The following is a 23,171-nucleotide window of genomic DNA, read 5'->3' as shown; positions in this document are numbered from 1 at the left end:
GAACCGACATGTTCGCGCAAATTCCCGCTACCTTTGGTTTCTGACCCGATATAGGCTTTGGTAATAGACCTAGTTTGCATCAAACGAGGAACTGGTGGCATCGTAGCATTCTGGGTTGTTGGGGATCGGAGGTTTAGGTGTGTATTCCCGGCCTGGGACTGGTCATATATATACCGCCCTCGCTACAGATCCTCCCAATAGCCAGTATGTGACAGGGCAGAGTTTCCGGCGACAACTTATCGTAGGTGCAGTTCCCTGACTGACCTAAAGGTAAGGGAGGCGCCAGAGAGCTGCAAGGTAATGAACGGAAACAAAAGTTGGTGTTTCCTTGACATATTGGTGGCAGAGCATTATAGTAGATAGGATAGTAGAGCATTAGTGACTTGGTTTGAGCCATCATTCCTCTCACTAAAATCTTGCACGGTTCTTGCGAGGACCCTGTGCAAAAAGCTTTGAAGATCGAACTCAGTGTTTGTTAGATCTGAGACAATACTGTGTGTGTAGCAGTTACACCCCCCCTTCTCTTCATTTTTCTGTCCTACCTTTTATTTAGCAATGATGGCTATGATGAGAGAGCGCCTGTATAACCAGCAATCCAAGGGCACTCTTATTGCCCTATGTACAACGAGACACATTGACTCCATGGGCAAAACCAAGTCCCAAATGGTCGCTGAACTGATGCAAGGTGACGCAGAAGCTCGCCCAAGCGCAAGTGGTGCTGCTGCGGAGATCCAACCGGTGAATGCCAGTCCTACTCACAACTAGGGCAGTGTGGACCCCATATCTGCAGATGGCCTTGGAGCAACTCCATGTAGACAATCGTGAGGGATGTCTGAAGCTGATCCAGCAACACCAAGAGGCCAAGAGAGCAGAGCGGCAGGCCCAAGCCCAGTGAGAGGCTGAGAGAGTTGACTGGGAGGCTGCAGAGCGGTGAGCAGAGGCCCAAGCTCAGAGAAACCATGGGCTGGAGATGGTCTGACTCAGGATATCACCATCTATCTCACGGAGCTGTGAGTCCAATAATTTACCAACCTTTAAATCCCGGCCAGAGCACTTTCCAATGATAGAAAAGGACGGGGACTGGACATATTTCTGTGGGGGTTTGAAAAAGCCTGCAGACAGAACCAGCTGTCTGAGGAACAATGGGCCTGATATTTTGCTCCGGGGCTTAAAGGAAAAGCTCTGGAGGCAGAGGCGTAGCTAGGGTTAAGGGGGGCGAAGCTTCTGAGTGGGCCCTTAACCAGGTAACCTTGATTACAACTGGGTGATGCACCCTAATAGTGGAGGAGAACCTCAGCAGATGACTGCGCTGTTACTGAAAATAATCTCTATACAAAGACAGCCATTGATATTACCTCCATATGGTCAGTGGTAGATACCAGTCCTGCAGAACATGTAACAGATCAAAGTACAGTTACAGATTGTTCTGTTAGTTGTTTCCGGTCACGGATCATACTCTGTGGATATCTGCAGGCTGTTTATTACATGAGGTGCAATCCTCCATTACAAGATGTCTCCTAACAACTGACCAACAAGTTCCAAAACTCTATAGTACACACATCACCGTAGTGAGACCCCTAGAGGCCACATCACATATAACATATTGCTACATCCTTTCTCTTTTAACTGGAGGAACAATAAAAAATAAAATAATGGATACCATCACCAAGTTAGAGCTATAACATAATAAGTCCAGTTAGACATAATCCTTGAGGTGCGCCGGCTTTCTGATAATTCTGCCAGCTCTAGTAACATAAGATGTGTCACTGCCTACATCTGGTAGATCTTCTGATCCTGGTAATATGCCTTCTGATATTTCCTGTCTCTGGTCGGAATCCTCACCCTGATGGTCAGCTGTCACTCTTGGTACTTGACTTGTACTTGCTGCCTCATTGTCTTGGGTGTCAGGATACTGCTCAAAAGGCCTTGAAAATGAATCATCTCTTTCTTGTGATTTCCTCAGGTATCTCCGACTTCTCCTTAGTCTTCTTCCTTCCTCTGTTAGAATTTCGTAGGACCGAGGTCCTAGTTTCTGGACAACTTTTGCCTTTTGCCAGTGTTTGTCACACGAGCTGCTTGGCTGCAGCCGGATGTCGTCATGTCTCCGGAGCTCCGGCAGATCCTTTGCAGATTTATTGTAATAGAGAGCTTGCCTCTCCTGATTCTTCTGTAATTTAGCTTTGATGTTTCCCAGCAGCTTTGGCTCTAACAGATGACTAGCAGTTGGTGCGAGTGTCTTTGTGCGCCTACTCATGAGCCTCTGTGCCGCGGTCTAGGCCTTGGGTGGGTGCGTTTCTATGATCCAGTATAGACAGAGATACATCAGTACCTGCTTGTTTTGCTTTCTGCATGAGTCTTTTGGCTGTTTTTACTGCTGACTCTGCTTTCCCATTTCTTGCTGAAGGTTTTGAACTCTTGCGAAGTAAAATGCGCCGCATTGTCCGAGAAAACGACATCTGGAATGCCATACCTGGCACAATGGGCCTTGAGTTTTTTAATCACTGTTCCCGCCCTTGTGTCCTGCAACAAATCAACCTCCCAGAAGTTGGAGAAATAGTCCACTGTAATCAGGTAGTCTTTGTCATTCCATGTGAACAAGTCCGTTCCTACTTTTGACCCTGGCCTATGTGGAATTTCATGTGGTTGCGATGTCTCCTTTGGTTGCTTATCACTGCAGGATGCATATAGTTAACACTGTGCTATATCATTTTTAATGTGGTCATTCATACTTGGCCAATAAACAGATTCTCGCGCTCGACGTAGACATCCTTCCATGCCCAAGTGAGAAGAGTGCAATGTTCTCAGTGTGTCTCTTCTGAGAACTTCGGGTATCACCGCCCTGTCTCCTTTAAAGATGATTCCTTGCTGCACTGACGATTCCTCTCTTATGTGGAAGGATGGTGACACTTCCCTTGGAGCATGTTGCTTGTATTTTGGCCAGCCCTGCAAGATGACAGTCTGTAAACTCTGGAGACTTTTATCCATCTCTGTGAAAGTCTGGATTTGCTTCAACTTTTCTTTTGACACTGCCAGATAGTTACACATATTGATGGCTTCAGTGTCTTTCTCCTCATCCTTTGTGATAGGAAGGTAAGCTCTGCAGTCAGTCTCTGCCTGGACAGTACCCGATGTCACAATCCTATTTCTGAAGTCGTAGCAGCATGCGCTGTGGTCTCTTTGGGGCAGTCAGTAGTGGTTTCTTTGTAATGCTCTCCAAAGGTTTGTGATCTGACCGTACTCTTACCCATCGACCATAGGTGTATTGGTGAAACTTCTCCAACCCAAATACCACAGCCAGTAGTCCCTTCTCAATCTGAGCATATCCCTGCTCCGTTGTTGTAAGGGCTCTGCTTGCAGATGTGAGTGGCTGCTTGTTCTGCATTAATGTGGCTCCAAGGCCTTTCTCTGACGCATCACATTGTACCACTTCTTCATCTGGATCAAAACACTTTAGGCTATGTGCACACGTTGCGGAATTCCAGCGGTAACTTCCGCAATTCCATTCAACGGGAAAACCGCATTTTAAATTCCCATGATTTTCCCGCAGAAAAACTAGCGTTTTGCAAGTGATCTGTAGCATCGCTTGGAGAACTGATTGACAGGTTGGTCGCACTCGTCATACATAGTGTTTGACAAGTGTGACCAACTTTTTACTATTGAGGCCGCCTATGCAGCCTCGGTAGTAAAAGATAAAATAATATAAAATAATAAAAAAAATAAAAAATCGCGTTTTTCTCACCTTCCGGCGTCCCGCGCAGCCTTCCCGCAATGCTCCCGTTCCCAGTAATGCCTTGTGAGACCTTTGATGACGTCGCGGTCTTGTGATACTGTAGCGGTGTCGCGAGACCACTATGTCATCACAGGTCCTTGCCGCAAGGCATTACTGGGAATGGGAGTTGGCGGGAGCATCGGTAAGGCTGCGCGGGACGCCGGAAGGTGACTATAACCCAATTTTTTATTTTAATTCTATTTTTTACAGGGATATGGTACCCAGAGCCCGGAGGACAGTCTCCCCTCCTCCGGATCGTGGGTACTATCCGCAAATGTTCTGCTTACTTTTTGCATGGTGTGCACAGCCACATGCGGAAAGTAAGCAGAACAATGTATTCCTATATGGGCAGAATCGCCGTGATTCCGCAAAATTAATGAGCATGCTGCATATTTTTCTGTGATGTGGTTCCACAGTGGGAAAATCCACAGCATTAGCACAGCATTGCGGATTCCCATAGGAATGCAGGGGATGCTGTGTTTTTGCGTTTTCGCGGCAAAATCGCGTGTTAAAAACCAATGCGAAAAAAACGCGACGTGTGAACCCAGCCTTAGGGTGGCTGTATCTGCAATAGCTTTCTTTACTGATTGGAAAGCAGTCTCCTGACTTTCCGTCCATTCCCAGAGCTCATCTTTGCGGGTTTGCTGTCTCAGTGACTCACACATGTCTGACAGATGACTGGAAAGTTTGGAGAGATAATTTACCATTCTCCACAAACATCAGTAGGGGTAGGCAAATCTTGTATTGCTCTCACCTTTTCAGGATCCACTTTTACACCGTTTGAAGTCAGACAATGTCCAATATAGTGAGGAGAGAAGAGTGCAGGAGCTTCCACGGGATCCAGAATGAAACCACATAGGTGATGTCCAATAGCGGCCACTTCTGTCATTTCCAGTTTGAATTTGTCCCCGTTCACCTTTATGTGTTTTGCTCTGCATCTGTCCAAACATTGTATCCTTCTCTGATCGTGATCCTTGATTGCAGATTCCATCTCTTCACCTTCTCCCACTATTAGTATATCATCTGCTATTGTCTTCACTCCAGGACGTCCTTCCAAAGCCTGCATTACCGTCTGCTGGACACCTCGGGAGCAGGCTATAGTCCCATGGGCATTCTCCGCCATTTAAAGCGTCCAAATGGTGAAGAAAATGTTGTCAATAAACTTGATTCTTCAGTCAGTGCCACATGCCAAAATCCATTTTTCACATCACATACAGAAAATATTTTAGCTTGTGATAGATCTGGTCAGGGCCGGACTGGGACTAAAATTCAGCCCTGGCATTTGAAGTTACACAGGCCCACTAGTCACATGGTGACTATATAATATCTTTGTACACTTGTAGTTTACAAGAAGTGAGAGGAGATTAACACAACTATATAACATGTAGTCACAGCTGTGCCCAGTATTTCAGCTCAGTCCTATTTATTGCTTTTAGGTACAGTACTCCTCCCAAATCTCTGTCCCCTTTTGTATGCATGATTACAGAATTCCTGGCAGAACTGCTCTCTATTGGGCAACCAGACCCCCTTGTCATAGCTGCCCCTATCATACCTCCCAACTTTTGAAGAAGGGAAAGATGAACAAAGACTGCGGCGCGCATAGCGCGCCGCTGCAAATTTTGGCCACGCCCAGTCACACCCATTTTACAATTAGTCACACCCATGTGCACACCTAATCGCACCCATTTAGCACTGCTCATCACACTGACTGGTACTGAGGGCACAGTGGCTGGCATTATGGGCACACTGACTGGCACTAAGGAAGAGAGAAAACAGAGAGAGAGAGAAAAAAGAAAACAGAGAGAGCGAGAAAGAAAGGGGAAAGAAAGAACAGTGAGAGACAAAGAAAGAACAGTGAGAGACAGAGAAAGAACAGAGAGAGAAAGAAAGAGGGGAAAGAAAGAACAGAGAGAGACAGAGAAAGAACAGAGAGAGAAAGAAAGAAGTAAAGAAAAGAAAGAACAGAGAGAAAGAGAGGAAAGAAAAAGAAAGAAAGAGGGGAAGAAAGAACAGAGAGAGAAAAAAGAAAGATTAGAGAGAGAAAGAAAGAACAGAGAGAGAAAGAAAGAACAGAGAGAGAAAGAAAATGAGGGAAAGACAGAACAGAGAATGAAAGAACAGAGAAAGAAAGAAAAAGAGAGAAAGAAATAAAGAAAGATTCTACAAAGATACTATAGCAGCCCGGCTCCCATTGTAGTGCCCACCTGAGCCTCCCGGTGCAGGACCTATCATGATCCGCTCACATGGCCGGCATCCCCGATTCCAAGGCGATCCTGCTGTCTGCGCTGTCGGAGGAGGACACGGTGATGGATCTGAAGCATTCCTGGTTCCGTCACAATCTCCTCAAGAAATTCTCATATCCGGTCAGCTTCCAGCACATCACTTCCGGTGGAACGTCATGTGTGTGTTTTAAAATGCTCCTCGGGGCTCCGCCGTGTACTCCTGTGTCCGTGGGAAAAGCCCGCTTTGTATGCTTCGTACACACTTGGCTCTGCTCCGTACATCCCGTACACATATGGCTCCACTCCATACACACGGCTCCACTCCGTCCACCTCGTACACGCGTGGCTCCTCTCCGTACACCTCGTACACGCGCGGCTCCGCTCTGTACACCTCGTACACACGGCTCCTCTCCGTACACCTCGTACACACACACGGCTCCGCTCCGTACATCTCGTACACACGGCTCCTCTCCGTACACCTCGTACACGCGCGGCTCCTCTCCGTACACCTCATACACACGGCTCCTCTACGTACACCTCGTACACACACACGGCTCCTCTCCGTACACCTCGTACACGCGCAGCTCCTCTCCGTACACCTCGTACACGCGCGGCTCTGCTCCGTACACCTCGTGCACGCACGGCTCCTCTACGTACACCTCGTACACACACACGGCTCCTCTCCGTACACCTCGTACACACACACGGCTCCTCTCCGTACACCTCGTACACACACACGGCTCCGCTCCGTACACCTCGTACACACGGCTCCTCTACGTACACCTCGTACACACACACGGCTCCTCTCCGTACACCTCGTACACAAGGCTCCGCTCCGTACACCTCGTACACACGCGGCTCCGCTCCGTACACCTCGTACACACGGCTCCGCTCCGTACACCTCGTACACACACACGGCTCCTCTCCGTACACCTCGTACACACGCGGCTCCGCTCCGTACACCTCGTACACACACACGGCTCCGCTCTGTACACCTCATACACACGGCTCCGCTCTGTACACCTCATACACACGGCTCCGCTCCGTACACCTCGTACACACGCGGCTCCGCTCCGTACACCTCGTACACACACTGCTCCGCTCCGTACACCTCGTACACACACGGCTCCGCTCCGTACACCTTGTACACACACACGGCTCCTCTCCGTACACCTCGTACACACGGCTCCGCTCCGTACACCTCGTACACACGGCTCCGCTCCGTACACCTCGTACACACGGCTCCGCTCCGTACACCTTGTACACACACGGCTCCGCTCCGTACACCTCGTACACACGGCTCCTCTCCGTACACCTCGTACACACGCGGCTCCTCTCCGTACACCTCGTACACACGCGGCTCCTCTCCGTACACCTCGTACACACGCGGCTCTGCTCCGTACACCTCGTACACACACGGCTCTGCTACATCCACACTGTAAATCCTGACCCCACACATACTTACCTCAACCAGCACCATGACAACAGCAAAGCAGAGTCTTGCAGACGGTAGAGGCAAGGCTGAGCGCACAGGACCTGTGATGAGGTCACAGGATGGGCGGAGTCAGGGGTGACATGTTCGGGGGTCTGGACAAAGGCTCCTGCTGATCATGTGACCCCCTGACTCCTCCCCTCTTGTGACCTCATCACAGGTCCTGCGAACAGAGCGAGCAGGCAAGCGAGTGCGATGCTGTGAGTGGCTGCGGGGGAGGGGGTCTCATGCGGGGGCGAGGATGGGGGGCGAGGATGGGGGGCGAGGATGGGGGGCGTGGCGGCTTATCTCCCTGCAGTGCGGGAGGAACTTGAAACTATCACCGCCGTGCCCACAGAGGGCCGGCGGCAGGAGCAACAGCGGCCCAGCGGGAAAATGCCCGGTTAGTTATATTGCCAATCCGGGCCTGGATCTGGTAGATCATCATCTCATGTCGGCATGGGGTAATGATTCCTTTTCAGCGCCTTGTTGAGTGGCTTCGGATCTATGCATATTCTTACCTTGCCCGATGGTTTCTGCACTATGACCAAACTGCTGATCCCATCTGGGCTCTTGTGGACTGGTGCCATCAGGCCTCTTCTCTGTAAATCTTGCAGTTCTACTTTCAGCGGTTGCATTAAAGCTACAGGCACTCTCCTTGTACAGTGTTGGCCAAAAGTATTGACACCCCTGCAATTCTGTCAGATAATACTCAGTTTCTTCCTGAAAATGATTGCAAACACAAATTCTTTGGTATTATTATCTTCATTTAATTTGTTTTAACCCCTTCCTGACATCCGACGTACTATCCCGTCCACGGTACCCGGGCCCGTATGACCGTGGACGGGATAGTACGTCTACCGCGATCAGCGGCGCCCCCGTGGTGAGCACCGCTGATCGCGGCCGGGTGTCAGCTGATTATCACAGCTGACACCCGGCACTATGTGTCAGGGGCGGTCACGGACCGCCCCCGACACGTTAACCCCTTGCACACCGCGATCAAACATGATCGCGGTGTACCGGGAGTTAAAGGGAAGCATCGGCAGGGAGGCGGCTCCCTCCGTGCTTCCCTGAGCCCCCCACAGCAGCGCAATGTGCAGCGCTGCTGCGGGGGGCTCCTATCCTCCAGGCCCCCGAATCCAAGATGGCGACGGGGACCTTCAGGGGCCTGGGGAAGCTGGCTTCCTCAGTGCCTGCAAAGCGCAGGCATGAGGAAGTCTGCAGTAGTGCCTGTGACAGATTGCTGATCTGTCACAGTGATCTGTGATGTGACAGATCAGCGATCTGTCACAGGACAGTGATGTCCCACCTAGGACTATGTAATAAAGTAAAAAAAAAATTAAAAAAAAATGTAAAAATAAATTTAAAAAAATCGCCAAATAAATTAGTAAAAAAAAAAAAAAATATTTCCCCAATAAATTCATTTTTTGAAAATAATAAAAAAAAAACAATAAAAGTACACATATTAGGTATCGCCGCGTCCGTAATGACCTGCCCTATAAAACTGTCCCAATAGTTAACCCCTTTAGCGAACCCCTTAAAAAATAAAAATAAAAAACGAAGCAAAAAATAATGATTTATTATCATACCGCCAAACAAAAAGTGTAATAACGCGCGATGAAAAACACGCATATAAATATCCATGGTACCGCTGAAAACGTCATCTTGTCCCGCAAAAAATGAGCCGCCACACAGCATCATCAGCGAAAAAATAAAAAAGTTATAGCTCACAGAATAAAGCGATGCAAAAATAATTATTTTTTATATAAAATAGTTTTCATTGCATAAAACCGACAAAAACATAAAAAAAGACCTAAATGAGGTATCGCTGTAACCGTACTGACCCGAAGAATAAAACCGCTTTATCAATTTTACCGCACGCGGAACGGTGTAAACGCACCCCCCCAAAAGAAATTCATGAAACGCTGGTTTTTGTTCATTCTACGTCCCAAAAATCGGAATAAAAAGCGATCAAAAAATGTCACGTGCCCGAAAATGGTACCAATAAAAACGTCAACTCGTCCCGCAAAAAATAAGACCTCACATGACTCGGTGGGTCAAAATACGGAAAAACTATAGCTCTCAAAATGTGGTGATGCAAAAACAATTTTTACAATAAAAAGCGTCTTTTAGCGTGTGACAGCTGCCAAACATAAAAACCGCCATAAATAGTAAATCAAACCCCCCGTTATCACCCCCTTAGTTAGGGAAAAATAATAAAATAAAAAAAAAGTATTTATTTCCATTTTCCCATTAGGGTTAGGGCTAGGGTTAGGGCTAGGGTTAGGGCTAGGGTTAGGGCTCAGATTAGGGTTAGGTGTGTGTTGGGGTTAGGGTTGGAGTTATAATTGGGGGGTTTCCACTGTTTGGGCACATCAGGGGCTCTCCAAATGCAACATGGCGTCTGATCTCAATTCCAGCCAATTCTGAGTTGAAAAAGTCAAATGGTGCTCCTTCCCTTCCAAGCTCTGCCATGCGCCCAAACAGTGTTTTACCCCCACATGTAGGGTATCATCCTACTCAGGACAAATTGCAAAACAATTTTTGGGGTCCAATTTTTCCTGTTACCCTTAGGAAAATAAAAAATTGGGGGCAAAAATATCATTTTTGTGGAAAAAAATGATTTTTTTATTTTCACGTCCGAGTGTTATAAACTTCTGTGAAGCACTTGGGGGTTCAAAGTGCTCACCACACATCTAGATAAGTTCCGTGGGGGGTCTAGTGTCCAAAATGGGGTCACTTGTGGGGAGTTTCAATAGTTTAGGTACATCAGGGGCTCTCCAAACGCACATGACACCCGCAGACCATTCCATCAAAGTCTGCATTCCAAAACGTCACTGCTTCCCTTCCGAGCCCCGACGTGTGTCCATACAGTAGTTTTCTCCCACATATGGGGTGTCAGCGTACTCAGGCCAAATTGGACAACAACTTTTGGGGTCCAATTTCTCCTGTTACCCTTGGGAAAATGAAAAAATTGGGGACTAATTGATCATGTTTCTGGAAAAAATACGATTTTTTTATTTTCATGCCCTGGCATTATAAACTTCTGTGAAGCCCTTGGGGGTTCAAAGTGCTCACCGCACATCTAGATAAGTTCCTTAGTGGGTCTAGTTTTTAAAATGGGGTCATTTGTGGGGGGTTTCCACTGTTTAGGTACATTAGGGGCTCTCCAAAGGCAACATGACACTCGCAGACCATTCCATCAAAGTCTGCATACCAAAACGTCACTACTTCCCTTCCGAGCCCCGACGTGTGCCCATACAGTAGTTTTCACCCACATATGGGGTATCAGCATACTCAGGACAAATTGGACAACAACTTTTGGGGTCCAATTTCTCCTGGTACCCTTGGGAAAATAAAAAAATGGTGACTAAAAGATCATGTTTGTGGAAAAAATACGAATTTTTTATTTTCACGCCCGGGCGTTATAAACTTCTGTGAAGCACTGGGGGGTTCAAAGTGCTCACCACACATCTAGATAAGTTCCTTGGGGGGTCTAGTTTACAAAATGGTGTCATTTGTGGGGGGTTTCCACTGTTTAGGTACATTAGGGGCTCTCCAAAGGCAACATGACACCCGCAGACCATTCCATCAAAGTCTGCATTCCAAAACGTCACTACTTCCCTTCCGAGCCCTGACGTGTGCTCATACAGTAGTTTTCTCCAACATATGGGGTATCAGCATACTCAGGACAAATTGGACAACAACTTTTGGGGTCCAATTTCTCCTGGTACCCTTGGGAAAATAAAAAAATGGTGACTAAAAGATCATGTTTGTGGAAAAAATACGAATTATTTATTTTCACGCCCGGGCATTATAAACTTCTGTGAAGCACTGGGGGGGTCAAAGTGCTCACCACACATCTAGATAAGTTCCTTAGGGGGTCTAGTTTCCAAAATGGTGTCATTTGTGGGGGATTTCCACTGTTTTGGTACATCAGGGGTTTTCCAAACGCGACATGGTGTCCGATCTCAATTCCAGCCAAAAACGTCAAATGGCGCTGCTTCCCTTCCGAGCTCTGCCATGCGCCCAAATAGTGGTTTACCCCCACATGTGGGGTATCAGCGTACTCAGGACAAATTGCACAATAACTTTTAGGGTCCTGTTACCCTTGGAAAAATAAGAATTGAGGGTGAAAAGATCATTTTTGTGGAAAAAATATGATTTTTTAATTGTATGGCTGTATGTTATAAACTTCTGTGAAGCCCATGGGGGTTCAAAGTTCTCACCACACATCTAGATAAGTTCCTTAGGGGGTCTAGTTTCCAAAATGGTGTCATTTGTGGGGGGTTTCCACTGTTTTGGTACATCAGGGGTTTTCCAAACGCGACATGGTGTCCGATCTCAATTCCAGCCAAAAACGTCAAATGGCATTGCTTCCCTTCCGAGCTCTGCCATGCGCCCAAATAGTGGTTTACCCCCACATGTGGGGTATCAGCGTACTCAGGACAAATTGCACAATAACTTTTAGGGTCCTGTTACCCTTGGGAAAATAAAAATTGGGGTGAAAAGATCATTTTTGTGGAAAAAATATGATTTTTTAATTGTACCGCTGTACGTTATAAACTTCTGTAAAGCCCTTGTGGGTTCAAAGTTCTCACCACATATCTAGATAAGTTCCTTGGGGGGTCTAGTTTCCAAAATGGGGTCACTTGTAGGGGGTTTCCACTGTTTAGGTACATCAGGGACTCTCCAAACGTGACATGGCGTCCGATCTGAATTCCAGCCAATTTTGCATTGAAAAAGTCAAACGGCGCTCCTTCCATTCTGAGCTCTGCCATGCGCCGAAACAGTCGTTCCCCCCCACAAATCAGGTGTCAGCGTACTCAGGACAAATTGCACAATAACTTTTGCAGTCCAATTTCTCCTGTTACCCTTGGTAAAATAAAAAAAATTGAACCTGAAGTATTTTTTTTGTGAAAAAAAGTTAGATGTTCATTTCTTTTTAAATATTCAAAAAAATTCCTGTGACGCACCTAATGGGTTAATAAACTTCTTGAATGTGGTTTTGAGCACCTTAAGGGGTTCAGTTTTTAGAATGGTGTCACTTTTGGGTATTTTCTATCATATAGACCCCTCAAAGTGGCTTCAAATGTGATGTGGTCCTAAAAATTAAATGGTGTTGTAAAAATGAGAAATCGCTGGTCAACTTTTAACCCTTATAACTTCCTAACAAAAAAAAATTTTGGTTCCAAAATTGTGCTGATGTAAAGTAAACATGTGGGAAATGTTACTTATCAAGTTTTTTGTGTGCTGTATCTCTGTGATTTAAGGGCATAAAAATTCAAAGTTGGAAAATTGCGAAATTTTCAAAATTTTTGACAAATTTCCATTTTTTTCACAAATAAACGCAAGTTATTTGAATGAAATTTTACCACTAACATGAAGTACAATATGTCACAAGAAAACAATGTCAGAATCACCTGGATCCAATGAAGCGTTCCAGAGTTATGACCTCATAAAGGGACAGTGGTCAGAATTGTAAAAATTGGCCCGGTCATGAACGTGCAAACCACCCTTGGGGGTGAAGGGGTTAAATGAAAAAACACAAAAGAGAATAAAGCAAAAAGCAAAACATTGATCATTTCACACAAAACTCCAAAAATGGGCCAGACAAAAGTATTGGCACCCTCAGCCTAATACTTGGTTGCACAACCTTTAGCCAAAATAGCTGCGACCAACCGCTTCCTGTAACCATCAATGAGTTTCTTACAATGCTCTGCTGGAATTTTAGACCATTCTTCTTTGGCAAACTGCTCCAGGTCCCTGATATTAGAAGGGTGCCTTCTCCAAACTGCCATTTTTAGATCTCTCCACAGGTGTTCTATGGGATTCAGGTCTGGACTTATTGCTTGCCACCTTAGAAGTCTCCAGTGCTTTCTCTCAAACCATTTTCTAGTGCTTTTTGAAGTGTGTTTTGGGTCATTGACCTGCTGGAAGACCCATGACCTCTGAGGGAGACCCAGCTTTCTCACACTGGGCCCTACATTATGCTGCAAAATTTGTTGGTAGTGTTCTGACTTCATAATGCCATGCACACGGTCAAGCAGTCCAGTGGCAGAGGCAGCAAAGCAACCCCAAAACATCAGGGAACCTCCGCCATGTTTGACTATAGGGACCGTGTTCTTTTCTTTGAATGCCTCTTTTTTTCTCCTGTAAACTCTATGTTGATGCCTTTGCCCAAAAAGCTCTACTTTTGTCTCATCTGACCAGAGAGCATTCTTCCAAAACGTTTTAGGCTTTTTCAGGTAAGTTTTGGCAAACTCCAGCCTGGCTTTTTTATGTCTCGGGGTAAGAAGTGAGGTCTTCCTGGGTCTCCTACATACAGTCCCTTTTCATTCAGACGCCGACGGATAGTACGGGTTGACACTGTTGTACCCTCAGACTGCAGGGCAGCTTGAACTTGTTTGGATGTTAGTCGAGGTTCTTTATCCAACATCCGCACAATCTTGGGTTGAAATCTCTTGTCAATTTTTCTTTTCCGTCCACATCTAGGGAGGTTAGCCACAGTGCCATGGGCTTTACACTTCTTGATGACACTGTGCACGGTAGACACAGGAACATTCAGGTCTTTGGAGATGGACTTGTAGCCTTGAGATTGCTCATGCTTCCTCACAATTTGGTTTCTCAAGTCCTCAGACAGTTCTTTGGTCTTCTTTCTTTTCTCCATGCTCAATGTGGTACACACAAGGACACAGGACAGAGGTTGAGTCAACTTTACTCCATGTCAGCTGGCTGCAAGTGTGATTTAGTTATTGCCAACACCTGTTAGGTGCCACAGGTAAGTTACAGGTGCTGTTAATTACACAAATTAGAGAAGCATCACAGGATTTTTCGAACAGTGCCAATACTTTTGTCCACCCTCTTTTTTATGTTTGGTGTGGAATTATATCCAATTTGGATTTAGGACAATTCTTTTTGTGTTTTTTCATTTAAGACACATTAAATGAAGATAATAATAACAAAGAATTTGTGTTTGCAATCATTTTCAGGAAGAAACTGAGTATTATCTGACAGAATTGCAGGGGTGTCAATACTTATGGCCAACATTGTAGGTAATCTGGTAGGCGGCACGGTGTTGTCAATTTCTAGCCAATATTTGCCTTCAGAGCACCCATCACCTTCACATAAATCAGCATACTTCACTTTTATGTTCTGAATATCCAAGTTGTGCTCTGCGTTGGGATTTGGTTTATCCTGGGAAACATCAGACATAATATTCTGTGACTGTACTTTTATTAAGTCCATCGCCTGACCAGCTTTTACTCCCAATAATGGCACATGGTTACCACCACGCAGCACGGTAAATTCAGCTCTATAACTCTTTCTGTTACATGGGTTCCGTATCATGAGCTTACATGTCCCCATCGGTTTCAGGACACTTTTGTTGTACATCACCAGGACCTTGTCCGTTGGCTCAATAGAAACCTGTTTGTTCCGCAGAGCAGATGGAATTACATTGCAGCTTGCTCCACAATCCAGCTGAAATCTAATGGGCTTCTCCTCCAACAAGAATGTTGCATAAAGCTGCTTGGCATCCTTGCCTACTGACTGCCTGACTACATTGACTTTCTCTGCTGCCGTCGTAGCCATGTAATGTCCTCTGCACTGTCAGTGTCGGGGGTCACAGGGTGGAGCTGTCTGTACTGGTTTTTTTTAAATTCGTTCATTAAACCATAGACAAGGTATACAACATACAAACTCGCACATGGTGATAAATACTGTACAAAGTATATCTGTTCCACGTAGCATTAACTTCAAAGCAAAATGTGCATACCGAGTAAACATAATGTCAATTAACGTACCTTGGTCAGCATGGCACTATTCAAGTGATGAACCCTGTCAAACTTCTAAACCATTACTATAACTACAAAACAACAACTACTTGCAGCCTAATTCCACATAATTAGCTTTTTATCATGCGACATCTCCACCTTACAGAGTAAGATGAGAGGAATTCCACTTCTCCCAAATCTTCTCAAACGTACCCGGGCATCCTCTGTTTCAGTACAGCGTACGTTCATATGGGATGATCGAATTCACCAAATCCGTCCAGATCATAAGGGAAGGACATGAGCCCCCCATCCACCGCAGTGCCAGCACCTTTCGTGCCATAAACAATGTCTCCCATAAGAAAACCCAGTATAGTGACCCCAGGATTCCTCATCCCACACCCCAAACAAGCAAACCAGTGGCTCAAGGGGAACAGGAATTTGTACCAGGGAAGTTAATAACGACGTCACCTCCTTCCAATAATGTGCTATAATTGGACACTGCCAGATCATGTGAATGAAATCTGCATCTAATGAATGACATCTCAGACATTCCGATGATTGGAGTCGGCCCATCCTGAAGAGTCGTGTCGGAGTCAAATATGATTGGTTTATGATGTAGAGTTGTAGCATTCTGTTGTCAATAGATGGAGATACCCCGATGTCTCCAGAATCTCTTCCCACTCCTCTCCCTGTACAGCAGGGATGAGCCTTTCCCTTTTCCCTCTAACCGAGTTTATGGTGGATTCTGCCCCTACTGACAGCATGTATGTGTACAGAGAGGAGATGAGACCCTGGGCACCCTGCGATCTAAGGATTCCTATCAAGGGTAGAGACGAGATAGCTCCGTCCACACCTACACACCTCATGTGTGACTGAAAGCCTGACCTCAGTTGCAAATAACGGAAGAATTGGGATCTCGGGACATCACATTTAGCTTGTAATTGTTCAAAAGATAGTAGAGTTCCATTATCATGTAGATCACCTATCGTGGAAACAGTGTATTGACTCCAGAATTCGGCGGATGGGTGTTCAAGTAATGCCGGAAGATAACTATTATTCCATAGGGGCATTTCAGCTATAATGTCTCTAAATCCAATCACCCTCTTAATCTGTCTCCACACTGATCGCGCCAGACGAAGTAGGGGTAATAAACGTGGGACATTTACTGTTCTCAATTCCAAAAAACCCAATGGGCAATCAGCACGTGTGGCATGGAGCAGATGATTTTCAGAGTTAGGGAGATGATCACCGGGCATCCACCTACTTATAGCTCTGGCCTGTCCAGCCAGATAATACAGAAAAAAAGTCCGGTAACGCTGCCCCCCCCCCCCCTTTTTAGGTCTTTGCAGGGTAGACAGCTTGAGTTTAGGCCTGGTTTTCCCCCATATAAAAGACGTAATCTGGGAGTTCAGATTCGCAAAGAAGGATCTGGGCACCACCACGGCACTATGTTGGAGAGAATAGCTGAGCTTAGGGAGTAATATCATTTTAATTAAGTTAATGTGTCCGGCTACAGACAGCGGGAGTTTACTCCAAATTGTGAATTTAGCTTTAACCATTTCCAGCAGTGGATGTATGTTAAGTTGCAGATCAAGCGTACTGCCTTGAGAAATATGGACACCTAGATATTTAAAGCTGGGTACAATGGGCAATGAGGAGAGGGTCTCAAGCCATGGCATTGGGGCAAGGGAGAGAGGCATCAGGGCAGATTTCTCCCAATTTATATACAGTCATGGCCAAAAGTTTTGAGAATGACACAAATATTATATTTTCACATGATCTGCTGGCCTCTGGTTTTTATGTGTGTCTGTCAGATGTTTTTATCACATACAGAAATATAATTGCAATCATATTATGAGTAACAAAAGGTTATATTGACAGTTAGAATGAGTTAATGCAGCAAGTCAATATCTGCAGTGTTGACCCTTCTTCTTCAGGACCTCAGCAATTCTCCCTGGCATGCTCTCAATCAACTTCTGGATCAAATCCTGACTGATAGCAGTCCATTCTTGCAAAATCAATGCTTTTATTTTGTCTGAATTTGAAGGTTTTTGTTTGTCCACCCGTCTCTTGATGATTGACCACAAGTTCTCAATGGGATTAAGATCTGGGGAGTTTCCAGACCATGGTCCCAAAATCTCTATGTTTTGTTCCCTGAGCCATTTAGTTATCACCTTTGCTTTATGGTAAGGTGCTCCATCATGTTGAAAAAGGCATTGTTGATCGCCAAACTGCTCTTGGACGGTTGGGAGAAGTTGCTCTTGGAGGACATTCTGGTACCATTCTTTATTCATGGCTGTGTTTTTAGGCAAGACTGAGAGAGAGCCCATTCCCTTGGCTGAGAAGCCACCCCACACATGAATGGTTTCAGGATGCTTGACAGTTGGCATGAGACAAGACTGGTGGTAGCGCTCACCTGGTCTTCTCCGAATAAGCCGTTTTCCAGATGTCCCAAACAATCGAAAAAGGGATTCATCAGAGAAAATGACTTTACCCCAGTCCTCAGCAGTCCACTCCCTGTACCTCTTGCAGAATATCAGTCTGTCCATGATGTTTTTTCTGGAGAGAAGTTTCTTCTTTGCTGCCCTCCTTGAGACCAGGCCTTGCTCCAAGAGTCTCCGCCTCACAGTGCGTGCAGATGCACTCACACCTGCCTGCTGCCATTCCTGAGCAAGCTCTGTACTGCTGGTAGCCCGATCCCGCAGCTGAAACACTTTTAAGAGACGGTCCTGGCGCTTGCTGGTCTTTCTTGAGCGCCCTGGAGCCTTTTTGGCAACAAGGGAACCTCTCTCCTTGAAGTTCTTGATGATGCAATAGATTGTTGACTGAGGTGCCATCTTTCTAGCTGCGATACTCTTCCCTGTTAGGCCATTTTTGTGCAGTGCAATGATGACTGCACGTGTTTCTTTAGAGATAACCATGGTTAACAGAAGAGAAACAATGATGCCAAGCACCAGCCTCCTTTTAAAGTGTCCAGTGGTGTCATTCTTACTTAATCATGACAGATTGATCTCCAGCCCTGTCCTCATCAACACCCACACCTGTGTTAATGGAGCAATCACTGAAACGATGTTAGCTGGTCCTTTTAAGGCAGGGCTGCAATGATGTTGAAATGTGTTTTGGGGGATAAAGTTCATTTTCTAGGCAAATATTGACTTTGCAAGTAATTGCTGTTAAGCTGATCACTCTTTATAACATTCTGGAGTATATGCAAATTGCCATTAGAAAAAATGACGCAGTAGACTTTGTAAAAATTAATATTTGTGTAATTCTCAAAACTTTTGGCCATGACTGTACAAGCCAGAATGTTATGAGCTCATTTTCTGCTCCTCCAGTTGAGAGTTCTCCTTCCGTTCTCCCTCTGGTGGTGACAGGAGGTAGTGATGTTGGTTTGAGTGGTAGTGATCTGCCACCTGATGAGAAGGATAGCGATTGGATCTCTGGAGTATCAGACTGGATATAAGACAGCCGACGCCCTATCCGGGTGCTGGTGATTCAGTCTGCTTCTCAGGTCTTGGACTTCAGGTCTCTTCCAGTCTTCTCAAGTTAAGTTTGTTTTTTTGCTAATGTTCACACTTGCGCTTGTTGGTCAATTCAGTTTCTTGTGTGGTCAGCTTGCCCCTGCTGGGACTATGCTGAACTTCCACTCCTATTTATCTGTATTTGCCAATTTGCCTTTTTGTCCCTTATTAGATTGGCCTCTTTTTGCTCTGTCTCAGAATATTTCAGAGTGCTGATATAGTGGGAGAAGTCTAGTGACTTCAGGGTTAATTTTGCTATCAGACGTGTTGGACATTATTTTTGGTAGGGTTTTTTGGCAGATTGCAGACAGTGGCTTTCCTTTCCTGTCCTTTCGAGTTAGTTGGGCCCCATCATTTGCTCAGCCTATTTTCCTGCCTGTGTTTGTGTTTTCATCTTGTTTTACCATCAATACATGTGTGGGGGCTGTCTTTTCCTTTGGGGTCTGCTCTGGGGCAGTTAGTTTTCCCTTTTCTTGCTTTAGGTTTATGTAGTCCTCTGGCGGTGACGAGGCGTCTAGGAACAACGTAGGAACGCTCCACTGCTACTGTTAGTTGTGTGGTTAAGATCAGGGATCTGCAATCTGCATAGTGACCAACCTCTCTGGTTTTGTGGGACTTAGCTTTTTGCTGTTCCTCCTCGGTGACCCATTCATAACACAGAATATTTACTGAACTTATTCATAGTGGTGATCACTCTTGCCAGTGTTTCCTCCACTCTATCCATAAATATCACCATATCATCAGCATATAAGCCTATGGTGTCTACTCGACCCGCTATTTCTATGCCCACAATACTAGGGGAGGATCTTATGCGTATTGCCAGTGTTTCTTCCGCTCTGTCCATAAATATCACCATGTCGTCAGAATATAAACCTATGGTGTCCATCCTATCCACTATTTCTATGCCCACAATACTAGGGGAGGATCTTATGCGAATTGCCAATGCCTCGATCGCAAGAGCAAAAAGGGCCGGGGAAAGGGGACACCCCTGATGGGTTCCTGTTGTGAGTTCATTTTCCCCTTCGTCACTGAGGTCTGGTGAACTCCCTATTCTGGTAAAGGAAGGTAATGAGCCTGATTATCAGGCACCTGAGTCTAATGAGGATGACTGGCTGAGTGGAGTCACGGACTGTATATAAGGCTGCCGACGCCCTTCTGCCCTGCGGGTGATTTCTCTGTGGACTTCTAGGACACCAGTCTGATTCCTGCTCCTCTAAAGCTAAGATTTCTGCTTTGCCTGTTGCATTTGTGTTTTGTTTTTGTTTTCCTTGCTTTTCTGGATTCTGCCATTCCCTGCTGGGGTGAGCTGAATCTCCTTTTGCCTGTTGCTCTGTCTTCAGAATATTCCTGAGTACTGACATAGCTTTTTGAAGCCTAGCGTCTTCAGGGCATTTTTCACTGTCGGTCTGTTGGCTCTTATTTTCATAGGGTTTTTTCTCGGATTGCAGACAGCAACCTTCCTGTCCTTTTCTTTCTAGTTAGCTGGGGCCCCGTCTTTGCTCAGTCTATCTTTCTGTCTGTGTTAGTGTTTTCATCTTGCTTCACCGTCATTATATGTTGGGGGCTGCATATTGCTTTGGGGTCTGCTCTGGGGCAGTTTAGATTTCCCCTTTCTTTCTTTAGGCCTATTTAATTCTCCGGCTGTGATCGAGGGGTCTAGGGCATTGTAGCAACCCCCCACGGCTACTGCTAGTTGTGTTGATAGGTTCAGGGGTCTGCAATCCGATAGCTGCCAACTTCTCTGGTTTTCTGGACTTAGCTAGCATTTCTGTTTTTGCCTCCTACGGTGACTCAATCATAACAGGTTCCCCTGTGTAGAGAAAAGGACTCAGATATGGAATTGTTCACAATGACACGGGCTTGGGGCTTCATATATAATATATTAATCCATTTTAGGAATCTATCACCAAATCCGTATTTCTGTAAACATGCGTGGTTGAAAGGCCACTCAAGGGAGTCGAAGGTCTTGGCTGCATCCAACGATGCCAATGCCCATTTATTATCTGGCACCAGAGAGCTGTATTGGACCACCGACTGGACTCGTCTAATATTAATGGAAGTGCTTTTACCAGGTATAAAGCCGGTTTGGTCAGGGTGTATAAGTTCCAATGTAATTGAGTTCAACCTGGTAGCCAAAATTTTCGTAAAAATCTTATAATCCACATTTACTAATGATATAGGGCGATAAGATACACAATCTAAAGGGTCCTTCCCCTCCTTCTTAAGCACTATTATATTAGCCTTATAGAAGGCCCACCCCTCCAGATCCCCCAATATCTCCCGGTATTTCCTGTAAAGCTCGATGGGGAGGCCATGTCCTTCATGGCGTCCTCTATCTCCTCCAAGGTGAATTCAGCGTCCATAAAGGCCCGCTGGGAAGAACATAATGTGGAGAATGTTATATCCGACAGGTAGTCTAGACACACCCGGCTATCAACGTCATTCTTAGAGTTGTACAATGAACCATAATAATCATGAAAACAGACCAGTATTTCTTCAGTTGAGGATACCAAGGTACCGTCTGAGTTGCGAATCTGTAATATTCTATTGGTTGCATTGTGTTGACGCACCAAATAAGCCAAAAATTTACTGGACTGATTCCCCAGCTCAAAATAGGATTGACGCGTATGCTATTTTAGAATTTTGGATAACTAGAGGAGGAAGACCTGTGAAGACTCAGACGTCAAGGTTAGATTTCAGAAAGGCAGATTTTAAGGGATTCAGAAAGAGAATTGGAGGAATCCAATGGCTGGATATCCTTAAAGACAAAAATGTCCAGGAAGGATGGGAAATCTTGAAAAATGAAATTCTCAAAGCACAATTGTTAACAATTCCGAAAAGAGGGAAGAATAGGAAGCATTTAAGGAAGCCAGGATGGATGAATACAGAACTTAAGCACATGCTAAAAAGGAAGAAAAAAATGTTTATAAAATGGAAAGAGGGAGGCATATCTAAAGAAGAATATAATGCAGTCTGCCGAACCTGCAGGGCACAAATCAGATTATTTAAAGCTGACAATGAATTGAGGCTTGCAAGAGATGTCAAAAGCAATAATAAAGGATTCTGGGGATATGTCAAAAGTAAAAGAAAAGTCAAAGATGCTATAGGATTTTTACAGGATGAAAATGATGAAATGGTAAGACAGGATGTTGAGAAGGCCGAACTTTTAAATTCCTATTTTGCATCTGTTTTCTCTCAGAAAGGAAATGTAACATCAACTGTTCTTCACTGTCCTATTAAAGGAATAGAAGAATCCAGGATATCTCTAAACAGAAAGATAGTGAGGAAACACTTAGCTAACCTAAATGAATTCAAGTCTCCAGGTCCAGATGAAATACACCCCAGAGTACTGAAGGAGATAGCAGAAGAAATTTTTGAACCCCTCTTTATAATCTTTGAAAATTGTTGGAGAACAGGAGAAGTCCCAGAAGACTGGAGAAGAGCAAATGTTGTTCCTATCTTCAAAAAGGGGAAAAAGGTGGACCCAGGCAACTATAGGCCGGTGAGTCTGACTTCTATACCAGGAAAGATCTTTGAACAAATTATTAAACAACATGTATGTCAGTACCTGGATAAGAATGAAGTGATTAAGCAGAGTCAGCATGGGTTTGTAACTAATAAGTCATGTCAGACTAACTTAATTTCCTTCTATGACAGATTCACTGGCTGGGTGGATCAAGGAAATGCTGTAGATATAGTATATCTTGACTTCAGCAAAGCATTTGACAAAGTATCTCACACAATCCTTATTGAAAAAATGACTAAGTATGGAATGGACAAGGCAACTGTTAGGTGGATTCATAATTGGCTTAGTGATCGGACCCAAAGAGTGGTCGTAAATGGCTGCACATCCAGTTGGAAGAATGTCTCAAGTGGGGTACCACAGGGCTCTGTCCTGGGCCCTGTATTGTTCAACATCTTTATCAACGATTTAGATGAAGGAATTGAGGGTAAACTGATTAAATTTGCTGATGACACAAAGCTAGGAGGGATAGCTAATACTAGAGAGGAGAGAGAGAGGATTCAAAAAGATTTAAATAAACTGGAGAAGTGGGCAGCAACTAACAGAATGGTTTTTAACAGGGAGAAATGCAAAGTACTACATCTGGGCAATAAAAATGAAAAAAGCATATACAGAATGGGAGGAATAGGGCTAAGTGACAGCACATGTGAAAAAGACTTGGGTATACTAATAGATCACAGACTGAATATGAGTCAACAGTGTGATGCTGCAGCAAAAAAGGCAAATGCAATTCTAGGATGTATTAACAGAAGCATACAGTCTAGATCACGTGAAGTCATTATTTCCCTCTACTCCTCTTTGGTCAGACCTCATCTGGAATATTGTGTCCAGTTTTGGGCGCCACATTTTAAAAAAGACATCAACAAACTGGAGCAAGTTCAGAAAAGAGC

General features: G+C 45.1%; 1 protein-coding gene across 2 annotated transcripts in view; it reads left to right on the top strand.

The window, feature by feature from the left end:
* Positions 1 to 7,603: 7,603 nt before the first annotated feature.
* Positions 7,604 to 23,171, top strand: part of CD80 (CD80 molecule) — a 55,849-nt gene continuing 40,281 nt past the window's right edge. Inside the window, exon 1 of one of the 2 annotated variants that reach the window (XM_073551073.1) lies at positions 7,604 to 7,683. The gene's annotated coding sequence lies outside the window, so the exon portion shown is untranslated. The remainder of the gene's footprint in view (positions 7,684 to 23,171) is intronic. The other variant, XM_073551072.1, reaches the window with a different exon arrangement.

Source organism: Dendrobates tinctorius, unplaced genomic scaffold (assembly GCF_039654945.1).
Source record: "Dendrobates tinctorius isolate UK_male_01 unplaced genomic scaffold, ASM3965494v1 ptg000172l, whole genome shotgun sequence".
Taxonomy (NCBI): domain Eukaryota; kingdom Metazoa; phylum Chordata; class Amphibia; order Anura; family Dendrobatidae; genus Dendrobates; species Dendrobates tinctorius.
This window is presented reverse-complemented; position numbering and strand designations above follow the sequence as displayed.